The following is a 15,529-nucleotide window of genomic DNA, read 5'->3' as shown; positions in this document are numbered from 1 at the left end:
ATGTGTGTACAGTGCCCGAGGAAGCCAAAAGAGGCCATTGGAACCTCTGGGACTAGAGTTTCCAGATAGTAGTTCACCACTCTGTGGGTATTGGGAATTGAACTCAGGACCTCTGGAAGAGCAGACAGTGCTTTTAGTTACTGAGCCATTTCTCTAGCTTCCTTATTTTTAAAAACAGCCTCACAGTGTAGTGCTGGCTGGCTTGAAATCTACAGAGATCTGCCTGGCTCTGTCTCCTGAATGCTAGGATTAAAGGTATGTGCCACCATACATGGCTGGGCCTAGAAAATGGAAGGCCAAGTTGCAGTGGAACTGTGGTCTGGTAGTCATGTAGGGACTGTCTTGCAGGAAAGTCTCCTGTGTTGGGGGAAATGGGTGTTCACCCACCTGAGCACCAGCTTAGCCCTACCCCCGCCCCAGAGGTGTCTAAAGAACACTCAGGAAATGAGTATTCAGTAAGAGCTACTTTAAGGAGCACCTTAGATAGAGATAGAACTCACTTCTGACTTAAGCCGTAAAATGTTCATGTGGAAAGGACCGTGGGTTTTTTTTTTTTTGAAACGTTTTTTCAGGCTTGGTAGTCCCAATGTAGCTCAGACTGGCCTTGAACTTATGGCTTTCTGCTTCTGCTTCCTGAGTGTCAGGCTTGTAAGTGTATACTAGCATACCTGACTGTTGTGTCTGATCACTCAGCTCAGAGCACTCTCCTTCTGTGTTAGTTACTGTTCTGTTGCTGTGTTATGATCAAGACAATTTAGAAAGCATTCAACTGGGGGTTTGAGCAGTTACTGGGAACTCATACTTGGTCTGCAAGCCACTGGGCCTGGCAAAAGCTTTTGAAATTTTAAAGCCCACCTTCAATGACACCTCCTTTGACAAGGCCACACCTCCTAATCCTTTCCAAACAGTTCCACTAACTATGGACCGGGCATTCAAACATGAGCCTTTGGGAACCATTCTCACCCAGACCACCACACCTCAAATTCCCACTCTCTAGTTTAACACTTACTCAAGCTCAAAATATAAAAAGAGAGCTCTAGATGATTCAGAGAGTTCAGTCTCTAGCATATGCTAAATGGGAACGCAGTGTCAGTGTTTCATATTGTACATTCCGCCCCACCCCACAAAATAAAACAATCTCAGCAACCATAATAGCAAGCCCTGTGGGCCCCACATACCACAAAAACATTTGAGGATTGGTGAGGTAGCTCAGACAGTGAAGGTGTTTGCTACGAAGACCTGAGTTTGATCCCCAGGACTCATGCAGTGGGAAGGGAGAACTGACTCCTTCGAGTTGCTTTATCACCTCTGTGTGAGTGTGACGGCACATGCGCACACACACAATTAGATACAATTTTTAAACTTGATCTTAACAAATTTTAGGTTGTCAAAGTTCTCCCAAAGTCCCAACCAAAAGCAGAGCCAAGCCACTGACTGAGAGCTATATGGTGGCTGCATGTGTGCAGGAGAACATAGTGCTCACAGCTTCCAAGCTGCATGGAGAGCAGAGGCCTGAACACAAGGCTTGGCACACTAAATGACGCTAAAGCGAACGGATGCCAGGCACCTCCTATCTCCAGCTGTAGTCTTGTCTGCCCTTCTAAGAATGGATCGGTAACCTTCGGTATGCCAGATCTTCAGCAGCAAAAAGATGCCACTTGAAGTGTTTCAGAGGTCCCCTGCAGGCTTTGGGGTGCCTGACTAAGAAGTTGCAGGTGTCACTGCCCTCTTATTTTCTCACACACTTCTAAGTGCTAGTTAAGAGGTTGCTTGGTGGGGTTGGGGATTTAGCTCAGTGGTAGAGCGCTTGCCTAGCAAGTGCAAGGCCCTGGGTTCGGTCCATAGCTCTGGAAAAAAAAGAAAAGAAAAGGAAAAAAAAAAAAGATTGCTTAGTTACAGCTTAAAGGCTCTCAGTGGGCTTGGGGGCGGGGGCAGCTGAGGGAGGTTTGCAGAGCAAGAAGCAAGTCTTGAGGGCTGGACCCTCCCTCGGGCCTCACCTAGCTTAGGCAGGAATGAGTCCCTCTGGCTAGAGATAGTATTTCCAGTTGTGGGAGGTCTCTGGAGGGAGCTCCCTGTTAGGGCAGAAGCTTCAAGCATGGAAGTCTACATCTGTTTCCCAAGAACTCCCTGCCAGTAACCTGGGGCTTCTCAGGCCTTTTTTGAAAGCCCCTGGAGAAGGCCTACGTTACTGAGACAAGCTGGCTTCTGATTGGCTGATTGTGTGCACACAGGTGAGACTTGGGGCAAAAGCTGTCGAACCAGGCTTTCCATTGGCAGCCAAAAGTGGGAGGTGCTACAGCAGAAGCTGGGGAGTCAGGGTGAGAGGGCTGTTTCTTTTGGGCTGCTACATGGACAGCTGTTAGAGAACCTGGGCAGGAAGCTGCATCAGAAATCCCTCCTGTATCTCCCCTGAGATTATACTCATAAACACAACACCTGGTTTCTTGTTTTTATTAATTTATATGAATCTGTGTGTACACATGCATGTTGATGCCTGTAGAGGCCACAAGAGAACGTCCAATCTGGAGTTGCGTAGTGACAGGAGGCTGTGAGCTGCCCCATCGGTGCTGAGAACTGAACTCAGGTCCTCTGCAAGAACAAGTGTTCTTAACTCCCAAGCTATCTCTTCAGTCTCTGGGTTTGTTTTTATAATAAAGTACTGGCGGTGTTAAAGTTTCGTTTCTTGGTTTTCTTCCTTCCTTCCTTCCTTCCTTCCTTTCTTCCTTCCTTCCTTTCTTCCTTCCTTCAGGGCTATTTATTTATTTATTATATATACTGTAGCTATCTTCAGACACACCAGAAGAGGGCATCAGATCCCATTACAGACGGTTGTGAGCCACCACGTGGTGGGTGGGATTTGAACCTAGGTCCTCTGGAAGAGCAGACAGTGCTCTAACCGCTGAGCCACCTCTCCAGTCCCTGTTTTCTGGTTTTCATTTCATATAAGCTAGGCAAGCATGTTACCAACTCAACAACTTCCCCAGCCCCTACAATAAACAGTGCTTTTTAAAAAATTGTTATTACATTTATTGGTATGTGTACATGCTAATAAATACTTTTTAAAAAATATATTGTCATTTTATTTATTTGTGTATGTGTGTGTTCGCATGATGTGGAAGTCAGTTGCAGGAGTTAGTTCTCTTCCACCTTGTCAGTTGTGAGGATCAAACTCAGTTTATCAGGCTGGGTGGAGAAGCTCCGTTACCCACTGAGCCACCTCACCAGCCCAGTGGATACTTCTGAGGCCAGGCCTGGGAAGATCAAATGTGTGGTCTGGATCCAAATGCCACAGTACAGGAAATTCGAGGATACCGGAAATTTGAGGACACAGGAACAGATTCAATTACATCAATCCAAACCCTTTTGCCTCTCTAGTGACCGTGGTTGCAACAAGGAGAAAAAAGGTAAGCAAGTGAAATGTGATGTGTTTAGAAAATTCAGGAAATGACTACTCAAAAGGGAGGATGGGGCCGTTGGCTGTTGGCAAGTGGGTGTGGGTGTCCAGAACAGCCAAATTCTGTTTGGCATAGATGTTGCCCTCCCTCCCCCCGTAACAATTTATTGTCTATACTTCTTAGTTTTTCCAGAGTCAGGGTCTTGGTATATATCCCATGCTAGCTCAGTGTTGGGATCAGAGCTACCACGTCTGGTTTACACGTTTGTTTTATATGCGTTGTTATACATGTAGTCAGTCATAGCTAGGCATGGTGGTCCATGAGGCAGGAGGATGGACACAAGTCGGAGACCAACCTGGTGCACAGTTCTTGTCCAGCCAAGGCTACAGAGACCCTGCTTCAAATAAAACTACCCAGTCATCATAAGGGCTGTGTGGGGGGACGGGGAGTTTACACTGAGAAACTTATGCTCCCAGAGCCCAAGCCCTTCTGGCGACGAAGGCTGTGTGGCCGACATTTCTCTCTTGCTGTGGTTTCTGGTTCAGAGTCCCATGGTTATGTTAGTTGATAAAGCCAAATTTCATGCCTAGGTGCCAGGGAAGTAGGAAAGGGTGTGTGTCGTGACTTCCAAGTAATGGAACGTGGGCTGGTGATAAGAGTGGACAGAGTGACAAATGGCCTCTGTGCTGGCCTCTGTGCTCAAACCTAATTGCATATTAGTCAGCTGGACAATGTCTTAAAAATCCACCCACCCGGGGGAGGGCAGTGAAATGGTCGAGCTATTTGCTCAAGCCTGATGACTTGGTGGTTCTTAGATCATTTATCGGAGGACAGCTGACTCCTAAAGTTGTCCTCGGACCTCCACACACTGGCAAGAATGCGTGTCACTCACTCCTGTGGTGGTTTGGATGAGGATGGCCCTGTAGGTTTATAAATTTGATTATTTTATCCCAAGTTGGTAGAACTTTTGGGGAAGGGCTATGAGGTATGGCCTTAGAGAAGGAGGTGTGTTACTGGGGTGTCCTTTGAGGTCTCAAAAGCCCTTATCATCATTCCCAGTTAACTTTCTACCTCATGCTTGTGGACCAAAATGGAAGCTCTCATCTACTACTCCAGGGCCATGCCTGCTTGCCTACCTGTTGCCATGCAACCCCGCATAATTCATGGACTCTAACACTCTGAAATGTAAATCCCAGATTAAACACTTTATTTTATAAATTGACTTGATTGGGGTGTTTTATTATAGCAAAAGAAGTAACTAAGACACTCCCACATAAATAAAATTAAAATCAATCAATGTAAAGCCCATTTCTGGCAGGTGATGCAGTTCAGTAGAGTGCTTGCCCAGCATGGCCCAGCATGGCCCAGCATGGCCCAGCATGGCCCAGCAGGCTTAAGGCCCTGGACTCAACCCCCGGAACCAAGAAGCCAAGTTGTGGTGGCGAGCGCTATAAACTCTCATCAAGCTCATCCTTGGCAACAGAGCCAGTTCAAGGACAGCCTGGGCTATGTGAGAGTCTCAAGGCCAGCCACCCAACAAAAGTGCACATACATGCGCATACACAGCACGTGTACAAACCATACCAAGGTTGTACCTAGCCCACCTGAAGCAAAATGCTGGGTTGAGACTCTAGGGCTAGTACTTTTTTTTTTTTAAACTTTCTTTGTGATCCCCCTAGGCAGCCAGATTCATGAGTCAGCAGTGACACCCTTACTGCTAAGTGTATTCTTCAGATTACCTGCCTTGGGAGCTCTCCCATCTAGAGAATGCAGTTTCTTCAATAAACTATCGCAAAAGGAAAGAAGAAAGGCAGGAAAAGAGGGAGGGAAAAAACCCATGACCTTGGGGCTAGGGATATAGTACAGGTGATTGATCTTAGCATATTCCCTCGCTTCCAAAAGTGGGGTGCAGTGGTGAACCACAGAGTCTCAGTACAACCAGAACCCACATTTAAACAGCCCAGGTGAACGCGACCAGTATTACGCGAAGCTGTTTCTCCATGTCATCCCATATCTCCTACCATCAGAGGACAGTGAGTCTGGCTTTCTTTTCTGCCTCCCACTGAGGAAAGTATGGCCGGCTTGTCATCTGGCAGCCTTGGTTTGAGCCAACTGTCCTTTGTAAGATTTGTGTCCTTACAATTCCTGATTGCAGTCCATCACCAAGGAGAAGTCAAGGCAGAAATGCCAGCAACTAGTCACATCATGTCCACAGTTGAGAGCAAAGAGGAGAGAGTATACCCCTATTGCCTGCTCTCTGCTTTCTTATTTTCAGCTAGCTTTCTTCTGTGGTTTGTGCTTCAGGATGCCCTGCCTAGGGAATGGTGTTACCCGCAGTGGGCTAGGTCCACATCCCTCAATACTCAAGGCAACTCCCACAAACATTCCTCATTAAGGCGCTCTTTCCAGGTAGCTCTAGATTAGCGTCAACCTGACAATAAAACCCAGCACAGCTTATATTGTCCTTTGAAATAGTGTCTTATGTAGCCCAGGGTGGCCTTGAGCTCTCTGAGTGGCCAAGGGTGACCTTGAATTCCTGTTCCTCCTCCAGCTCACTCCTGGCTTTATTTTTAATGTTTTACTTTGAGATGAAGTCTTTGACTCTTAAGCTCAAGTAATCCTCAGTCTCCCAAATAGCTGAGGCTGTAAGGGTGACCGCTGCACCCAGCTTGAATTTCTTTGAAAAAGCAATTTCAATGATAACTCTAAAAGAACTTTAAAATCCAAGCCGCTGACTGGTCAAACTAACTACTGCCAGTCACCGGGTAAACTGACTCCCATAGATCTTAAATTCCTTATCTCTAATGGGGCCAGTGAGAGCGCTTGGTAGGTAGGGACCCTTGCTGCCGAGTCTTATGATCCAAGTTTGATCCCTGGAACTCACAGGTTGGAGGGAACTGCTGAAGTTTGTCCTCTGACCTGTGAATCAAACAAGATTCACAACACTCTCAACTCTACTGAGTTAGCAGGAGCTTGTCAGTGTGTGTGTGTGTGTGTGTGTGTGTGTGTGTGTGTGTGTGTGTGTGTGTGTGTGTGTGTGTGTCTGTGTTGTGGGTGAGGTCGGGAAACAGACTATAAAATTAACTATGGAGCCACTATGCCACCTGGTGACCATTTTGGGAATTGCATTCCCAATGGACTTCAATTCCTTGAGGATTTTGGAGGCGGGGTGGGGGGTGTGTGTACCAAGCTGAGCCACCACCACCTCTCTCCTAGTCAGTTTGGTCACGCAAGGCAAGAGTAAGATAACTAACAGAAGAAGGAAACTGACATGAGGTGTGGGTAGTATAGAAATACAAAGGAAATCAGGCAAGGCGGTACAAAGAGAAGGTGAGTGAAGACATCTGCACCAAGCCTGACGACCTGAATTCGATCCCTGGGAGTCACATCATGGAAAAACGTACAAGTTATGCCTAGTTCTTCCTCCCAGCTCCATGCTCCCAGAAATAAGACTCAGACTCAAAATATATTTACAAATACCTTGGTCATATAGCTAGGCTTTTCTCTGGCTAGATCATGACTTAAGATTACCCAATTATTTTAACCCACATTCTGCCACATGGCTGGTTACCAGTACTCAGGTGCCAAGCATCAGGCTCATCACGTCTTCTTGGGCAAATCACCTGTGCCTGGCTCTCTCCCAGAATTCATTCTGCCTCCTAGACATCCCACCTTCTATTCTACCCTTTCCTATAGGTCATAGGTTTTTTTTAAATTGACAGGTGATGCATCCATACAAGATATTCTCTCTACTGGAAAGGAGATCCTACACACACAAGCCATGATATGTGTGCTCACACATGTAGACACAATAAATACATACATGTAATTTTAAAAGAGAAAGAACAGAGACAAATTCAAAGGTTAAATTTTGAGTAACTAGGGCTGGGCATGGTGGTGCATCCTTTAATCCCAGCACTCAGGAGGCAGAGACAGGCAGATCTCTGAGTTCAAGGCCAGCCTGATCTACAGAGTGAGTTCCAGCATAGCCAGGACTACACAGAGAAGCCCTGTGTAACTGGAAGTAGAAAGGAAAGCAGCCATGTGCCATGGTCTGAGGTTAAGAGGCGAGCCCTTTAAGAGGGTCTTAGACTGTGGGGGCAGGGCCTCATAGGTAGATTAGAGACCTTACAAAAGGTAGACATCTTCACCTTGAACTTGGACTTGCCAGACTCTAAAAGCGAGGGTACGTTTCTGCTTTATGTAAATTACATTGCCCAGTCTGTGACATAAAACAGAAAGAGATGAGGAACATTCGTCTTAAGATTAGAAAGTCATGTCGCACACGCGCACACATGTGTACACACACACACACACACACACACACACACACACACACACACACACAACAAACTACACAAACATTTACAAAAAAAAAAAAAAAAAAACCACAAAGCCAGCCTAGAAGATTACCCATGTCAAGAACATCTTTACGCCATTTTCAAACTGCGAGAATTAGTTCTGTCATTATTTTGTTGGGGGTGTTTCTAGTTTTTTCACACATAACTCCCAGCACCACAAACAAATGCCCAACAAGGGGGAAACGTAAGCTGCATTTTAAGAATGAAAATTTGAATGACTGTTTTCTCTTAGGTCATACATTCGTGTGCCCCTGTCAGATGTGAAAGTGAAAACCAATAACGTGTGCAGAGAGGGACACTTTTCTTCTCCCTGTGCTCCTCAGGAATCTACTGCAATGAAATGAATGAAAAAGGAAGCCATAAGATTTGGAAACCAGGGGCCCTGGCGGAGCTGCAGCTGGCTCACCTCAGGAGTGACCTATCAGAGTGGGGCAGGATGACACAGTGTCCGGGAAGAAAAGGGAGGGGCTGGGAATATGGCTCAGGGAAAAGCCCTTGCTGTTCAAGCCTAAGGACTGGCGCTTTGTCTCTAGCAGCCCTGTGAAAGCCATGCACAGCGGTCAGGCTCAACGAGAGTCCCTATCTCAGAAAATAAGATGGGACTTGGCCAAGGCTGTAGCTCAGTGGTACAGCATTTGTCTAGCACACATATGGCTGTATATATTCAACCCCCAATCTGGAGCGTTTTTTAAATTAATTAAAATTAAAAATTAAAAAAATGTAAAGATAAGGTCTCCAGAAAGCAATCAAAGAAGACATAGTGTTGACCTCTTTCAGGTGTGAGTGTACTGAGCACACACACAGACACAATGTACACACAAAACACCAAAGCCAGGAAGGCATGCTACATAGTTTTGTCGACTTGACACACTGTGTCAGCTGGAAAGAGGGGTGCTCAGACGATGAACTGCTTCAGATTGGCCTGTGGGGCATTTCCTTGATTAATGATACCATGGGAGGGCACTGGAGGGTGATGCCACCCTGGGCAGGGGGTCCTGGGCCATACAAGTGTTGGGAGCCATTTGCCTGCTTCTCTGAAGCAGAGAGAGAGAGAGAGAGAGAGAGAGAGAGAGAGAGAGAGAGAGACAGAGAGACAGAGAGAGAGAGAGACAGAGAGAGAGAGAGACAGAGAGACAGAGAGAGAGAGAGACAGAGACACAGAGAGGGAGACAGAGGGGGGGGAGGGAGAGAGAGAGAGAGGGAGGGGAGGGGAGGGGGGAGGGAGGGAGGGAGAGAGAGAGAGAGAGAGAGAGAGAGAGAGAGAGAGAGAGAGAGAGGTCAGGGTCTGCTGGCAGATTTGCCAGCCTGCTGAGGCACGAAATGTTAAGAGGAGGTGCACCTGAGGCTCAAGGCAAGGGGCTGAAGATTCTGTTGCCCTTGGTGGAAGGAACAGGGAATTTTTTTTTTTGATGACAACAAATGTCTTGTGTATATTTTAGCAAATTATTTCTGTTCGCTTGTAGTTTTGCTCCCCACGGTAACATAGTATAGGAAGGCTATGAGAAATGCACTCGCTGCTGGTGTGGTAATGACTTGCAACCCTCCCATATCTGTCTATTGCATCTTTTTTTTTCTCTGTCTTTCCTATAATCATCCTCACCCCTCCCCATCAAATGACTGTTTGACTTCATGCTGGCCACACCGGTACATGTAAGAAAACAATGTGAATGAGTCATGGGAAGCAACTGAGTACTCAGCACTCCCCCATGGTTCCTGCTTCGATTCCTGCCTCCAGGTTCCTGCCTTTAGCTCCTGCCTGGACCTCCCTCAGTGAAGGACTATAACTTGTAAACTGACATAGGCCCTTATTTCTCATGGCAGTTTTTGGTCTGTGTTTTATCTCTGTGACAGAAAGCAAACTAGAATAGAAAGCAAGCCACACATTTCCATGAGTGTGGGGATCCACATTTATACGCCCACCCCTGTAGAGCGAGAACTCATTTACAACCTCTCAGTTCCCCTGCCCCCATTATTTTTCATGCTATTTACTTCTCATTAGAGCATCGTCTAAGATCTCCATGCTTGTGTAAGCATCGACTACCAGTAGCTTCTCAGCTGGGAACGGAACTTCATGAGCCCCTCTTTTAAAAAGCCACGTTGGAATGCACAGTTGACGAGAGCTGCTATGAGTTCACGGTTACAGCAGCCATGTCATGCCCAGAAGGCAGCAATGCACAGCACATCCTCTGGCTCACACACTGTGGCCCCATCTTCCTGAGCTTGGAAGGAGTGGGATGTTGGTGTAGATGTCCCATTGTGGCAGGACACCTGACAGTCACTTATTCTCGACCTTCTGCCTGTCCTGAGTCTGCGTTGTTGTCAACTGCAGAAAAGGGGCTTCTCCAATCACAGTTGAAAGCGGCACTAACCCGGGGGTATAGACGTGAGTGTTTTGAAGGCAGTTTGATAACATGTCCGGTTAACAAAACAACACGAGTAGGTTCTGTTGCAGTAGACAATTAATGCTACTCACACTGACCGGACGGCGGCGACCCGCATTCCTCTCTGGATGCCCAAAGGAAGGACCCACATGTGCAGCCTTATATTTAATAAGCTTTATGGCTGGGCCACTCCCAAACTTCCACGTCGCTAATGCCTCTCCTCAGATACTCCTGAGTTGTTACTTACTAAAATCTATATTTCATCTTTGCTACTCCATACCCAATGGGGGAGGGGTGCTGGGGCCACGGTTCCCCTGCTCTTACATGATTGGCACTCGCTCTTCCGCAGCTCTCAAGCCTGAATTTGCTCCTTTCCAGGCATTGTAGGTGTTCTTTCTTCTCTCTCAGTCCTCTTGCCCCTGATCCTAAAGTCCCGCCTCTGTCTCCCGGCCCAGCCATTGGCTGCCGACAACTTTATTTACCAATCAGAACCAACTGGGGGGCAGGGACCCTCAGCGTCTCACATGCCGATTCTCATGCAATTTTGGGAACCGAAAAAACATAATGCAACCATTAGAGCACATCCACAGCATTTCCCCCCTTTTGTTCATTAAAAACGCCTTTTTCTCTCAGATACACTATGAACATAGTTCTAACAGTTATGTGAACTGTAAGATTCGCTATACACTAATAACGTCCAGCCTATCAACTTGTAGGTACATTACTCTAACATCTATCCTAACTTAAGGAGTTTATAATTCTATACCTGAATTATGTTTTGGTTTTAACTTGTATTACTGTCTGGAAACTATCCTTTCAAATCTACATCATTTTCTTCAATGTTAAACAACTTAAGTTTGGGACTGGAGCTCAGTGGTTAGAAGCACTGACGGCTCTTCCAGGGGTCCTGAGTTCAAATCCCAGCAACCACATGGTGGCTCACAACCATCTGTAATGGGATCAGACGCCCTCTTCTGGTGTGTCTGAAGACAGCTAGAGTGTATTCACATAAATAAAATAAATAAATCTTTAGAAAAAAAAACAACTAAAGTTTGCTTATTGGGCTATAACTAGTCTTTAACCCCATCAGAGGTCTGAGAATGAATTAAATATTACCTGAATATATGGGAAACACAAAAACATAGCTTCCAAAACACTCCCTGCCCAGCCATTGGCCACCAGAAACTTTATTTACCAATCACAATCAATTGAGGGCAGGGACTCTCAGCATCTCACATACGGATTTTTGTGCAGTTTTGGGAACCCAAATGACAGAATGCAAGCTTTAGACTACATTCACAACAGGTTCCCCCTGGGGTCCACAACCTCCACAGAGGTCGGCTGTTGGCCAGGTTTACCAGCTGTTTTGTTTGATTGAAACAAGGTCTCAGTGTGGACCAAGCTAGCTTCGACTTCTTGATTGGCCTGCCTCGGCTGACATTACATGTGTACACCATCACACGCTCTCTGCATAAAGAAAGTCAAAAACAAAGGGGTTTTCTTTTCTTTTCTTTTTCCTTTTTTGTTTGTTTTCTTTCTGTTTGTCTAGACAGGATTTCTCTGTGTAGTCCTAGAACTCGCTCTGTAGACCTGGCTGTCCTGGAACTCAGAGATCAGCTTGCCTCTGCCTCTGGAGTGCTGGGATTAAAGGCACGCGCCCTGACTGCTAGGCTTGTAAAGATGTTCTTACGATAGCTAGCGTTTCACAGTGGTTCTGAGCTGAGTTTTGGTTTACTCATGAGGCTAGAACTATGAGGGAAGGCCCGTCGCCTCCCACCCCTCCTGCAACGCACGACCCCGGGATTCCCCAACCCCTCCTGGCTCTCCTGCCGCCATGGCTAGCAAGGAAGCAGCCTTTGATGATGTTGTGGAAGAACATGTAATCAACGAGGAGTACAAAATATGGAAGAAGAAGAAGAAGAAGAAGAAGAAGAAGAAGAAGAAGAAGAAGAAGAAGAAGAAGAAGAAGAAGAAGAAGACCCCTTTTCTTTATGATTTGGTGATGACCCAAGCCTTGGGGTGGCCCCATCTAACTGTCCAGTGGCTTCCAGATGTGACCAGGCCGGAAGGGAAAGATTTCAGCATTCATCGACTTGTCCTGGGAACACATACATCAGATGAATAAAACTATCCCTAATGATGACGATCAGTTTGATACATCACATTTTGACAGTGAGAAGGGAGAATTTGGGGGTTTAGGTTCTGTCAGTGGGAAAATTGAAATAGAAACCAAGATCAACCACGAAAGAGAAGGAAACAGGGCCCGGTACGTGCCTTAGAACCCTTGCATCATTGCCACGACAACTCCATCCGGTGATGTTCTTGTTTTTGACTACACAAAGCACCCTTCTAAACCAGACCCTTCTGGGGAGTCACCGTGGACATCAGAAGGAAGGTTATGGGTTTTCTTGGACTCCAAATCTCAGAGGGTACTTACTTAGTGCTTCAGATGATCATATCGTCTGCCTGTGGGACATCAGTGCATTTCCAAAGAAGGAAAAGTGGTGGATGCAAAAGTCATCTTTGCAGGGCATACAGCAGTAGTAGAGGACTTTCCTGGCATCTGCTCCATGAGTCTCTGTTCGGGTCAGTTGCTTATGGGTCAGAAACGAATGATTTGGGCTACTCGTTCAAACAATACTTCCAAGCCACTCCCTCCGTTGATGCTCACACAGCTGAAGTGAATTGCTTATCTTTCAATCCTTAAAGTGAGTTCATTCTTCCCACAAGGATCAGCTGACAAGACCGTTGCCTTGTGGGGTCTGAGAAATCTGAACCTCAAGTTGCATTCCCTTGAATCGCAATAAGGATGAAGTATTCCAAGTTCAGTGGTCACCTCACAATGAGACTATCTTAGCTTCCAGTGGTACTGACTGTCGGCTGAATGTCTGGGAAGAGACAATCCCCAGAAGAAGCAGAGGATGGCCCACCAGAGTTGTTTGTTCATGGTGGTCACACTGCCAAGATATCTGACTTCTGGAATCCCAATGAACCTTGGGTGATTTGTTCTGTATCGGAAGACAATACCATGCAAGTGTGGCGGATAGCAGAGAACATTTATAATGACGAAGACCCTGAAGGAGTGATATGTCAGCACTGATTTTAGACTCTCCTTGTTTTCCTCTGAACCCATAACTAAGTGTGTAAGTGCTTATAATGGAATAAATTGTGTGTGTGTGTGTGTGTGTGTGTGTGTGTGTGTAATCAAGCACAACTTGCCGAGAAGACATCCCGCTGTTCCGTCACTATGTCACTATAGAGGTGACTGAGGAGGGATTCTCTAGTTCTGGAAGCTTCTAGGTTGGACTAGAGCAGGACATCCAGCGTTGGTCGCTCCTGACTTCTGCCCTTGCTACCAGATTCCCCCAGCTTGACAGTGGGAGGCACTGTGACAACTTTTTAAAGAAAATCTTTGCCTTTATTTCATGTGCGTTGGTGTTTTGCCTGCATGTACGACTGCGTGAGAGTGTAAGGTCTTGGAGTTGCAGACAGTTGTGAGCTGCCATGCGGGTGCTGGGATTTAAACTCGGGTGCTCTGGGAGAGCAGGCAGTGCCCTTTACTGCTGAGCCATCTCTCCAGCCCCCCAGCACTGTGACAACCTGCCCAGCAGGCAGAAAGGACGAGTTAGTTGGTAATTTGTCTGATTATATTTGTCTGTTACTGGTTTTGTTGTTTTACGTTGAAAAGAATTCTATTCTCCCCTTTCGATTCCCACTCCCGATTTAAAAGATTCTCCAGGATGTTGCTGACTTTACCATATCAAGTCAGGAACGTGAGCTGTTATTTGGGTGCTGGGAACCAAACTGGGGTTCTCTGAAAGAGCAGCAAGTGAACTTAACCAGGTAACCATCTCCAGCAACAATATATGCTCGAGCTTCTTTAAAAAATAATTTATTTTCACTTTATGTGCATTGGTGCCTACCTGTATGTCTGTGAAGATGCTAGTTACAGACAGTTGTGAGCTGCCATGGGGGTGCTGGGAATTGAACCCAGGGCCTCTGGAGGAAAATTCAGTGCCACTGAGCATCTCTCTAGCCCCCTATTATTGATAGTTTAAATTTTAATTCTTTTTATTTTTTTGTAGTCCAGGGCCTTGAACTTCTGATTCCTCTGCTTCTAACTCCCAACCGCTGGCTTTACAGGTCTGTGCCACCACACTCGGTTTTGTGAGGTGCAAGGAATCGAACTCAGAGCCCTGTATGCTGGGCAGGCACTCTGTCAACTGAGCTACACCCCTAGCCCCAGTTATAGATATTTATCTAACTATCTATTTATATTCTGATTTCAAATGAATGTTTATTGGGTGTGTAGCAAGAAAAAGTTAAATAAGAAAGGAAGTACTGGCCAGACAGCAGGAAAGAAAGATGCCAAGACACCATCACCAGCCCCCCCTTTCCATTTTAAAGAAGTACAACGCTGGTGGGGGCTCACAGCTTTTATTTTTTTTTAAATATTTATTATATACACTGTAGCTATCTTCAGACACACCAGAAGAGGGCATCAGATCTCATTACAGATGGTTGTGAGCCACCATGTGGTTGCTGGGATTTGAACTCAGGACCTCTGGAAGAGCAGTTAGTGCTCTTAACCACTGAGCCATCTCTCCAGCCCGGCTCATGGCTTTGATCCCAGCACTCAGGAGGCAGAGGCAGGAGGATCTCTGAATTTGAGACCAGCCTGGTCTACAGAGGGAGTGCCAGGACAGACAGGGTTACACAGGGAAATCCTGTCTCAAAACAACAAAACCAAAAAAGTCCAACTCTGCAATTAACACATACATTTAAGTATATGTTTTTATATATACATATGATGTACTTATAAGCTACATATATTATACATGTATGCATATTGTGAATACATACAATATATACATATAACACACACATATATGGGGGCTGCCTGTACATATCTGGGTACAACATGCATGCATGCCTGGTGCCTCCAAGGTCAGAAGAGTTGAGTCCCCTAGAGTGGCAGTTCAGACAGTGTGGACTGCCAGGTGGGCGCTGGGAATAGAAACCAGGTCCTCTGGAAAAATAGCCAGTGCTCTTAACCGCTGAGCCATCTCTCCAGCCCCAAGCTTTTGGAGTCTTAAGGAGTCATCATCTAGCACAAGGTGGGCTAGATCCTCAGATGTTTTTCCTAGCAGTTTTGTAATCTCACGTGTTACATTACTCCCGTGGTGGAGTCACCTAAGTCATTGAGATGAACGACCTGTGCAGGACCCTGCTCCTTCAAGGGAAGGGAAACTGAGTGGTCAGAAGCCCGTTGACTCCTCATTTCAGCAGAACAACTTGAACACAGCCTCCTGCTATCCTAACAGTCAGAGCCCCTCCCCCTGTAAACATTGACTCAGTGCAGCGTGTGACAGTTCCTTCTTCCTTAATGCCC

At 46.2% G+C, this 15,529-nt stretch overlaps 1 pseudogene; it reads left to right on the top strand.

Moving 5' to 3' along the window:
- Window positions 1–11,971: 11,971 nt before the first annotated feature.
- On the top strand, window positions 11,972–13,237 carry LOC116905635 (annotated as a pseudogene).
- Window positions 13,238–15,529: the final 2,292 nt, after the last annotated feature.

This window comes from Rattus rattus, chromosome 7 (genome assembly GCF_011064425.1).
Source record: "Rattus rattus isolate New Zealand chromosome 7, Rrattus_CSIRO_v1, whole genome shotgun sequence".
Classification (NCBI taxonomy): domain Eukaryota; kingdom Metazoa; phylum Chordata; class Mammalia; order Rodentia; family Muridae; genus Rattus; species Rattus rattus.
The sequence above is the reverse complement of the archived record's forward strand: the minus strand, read 5'-3'. Positions and strand labels throughout refer to the sequence as shown.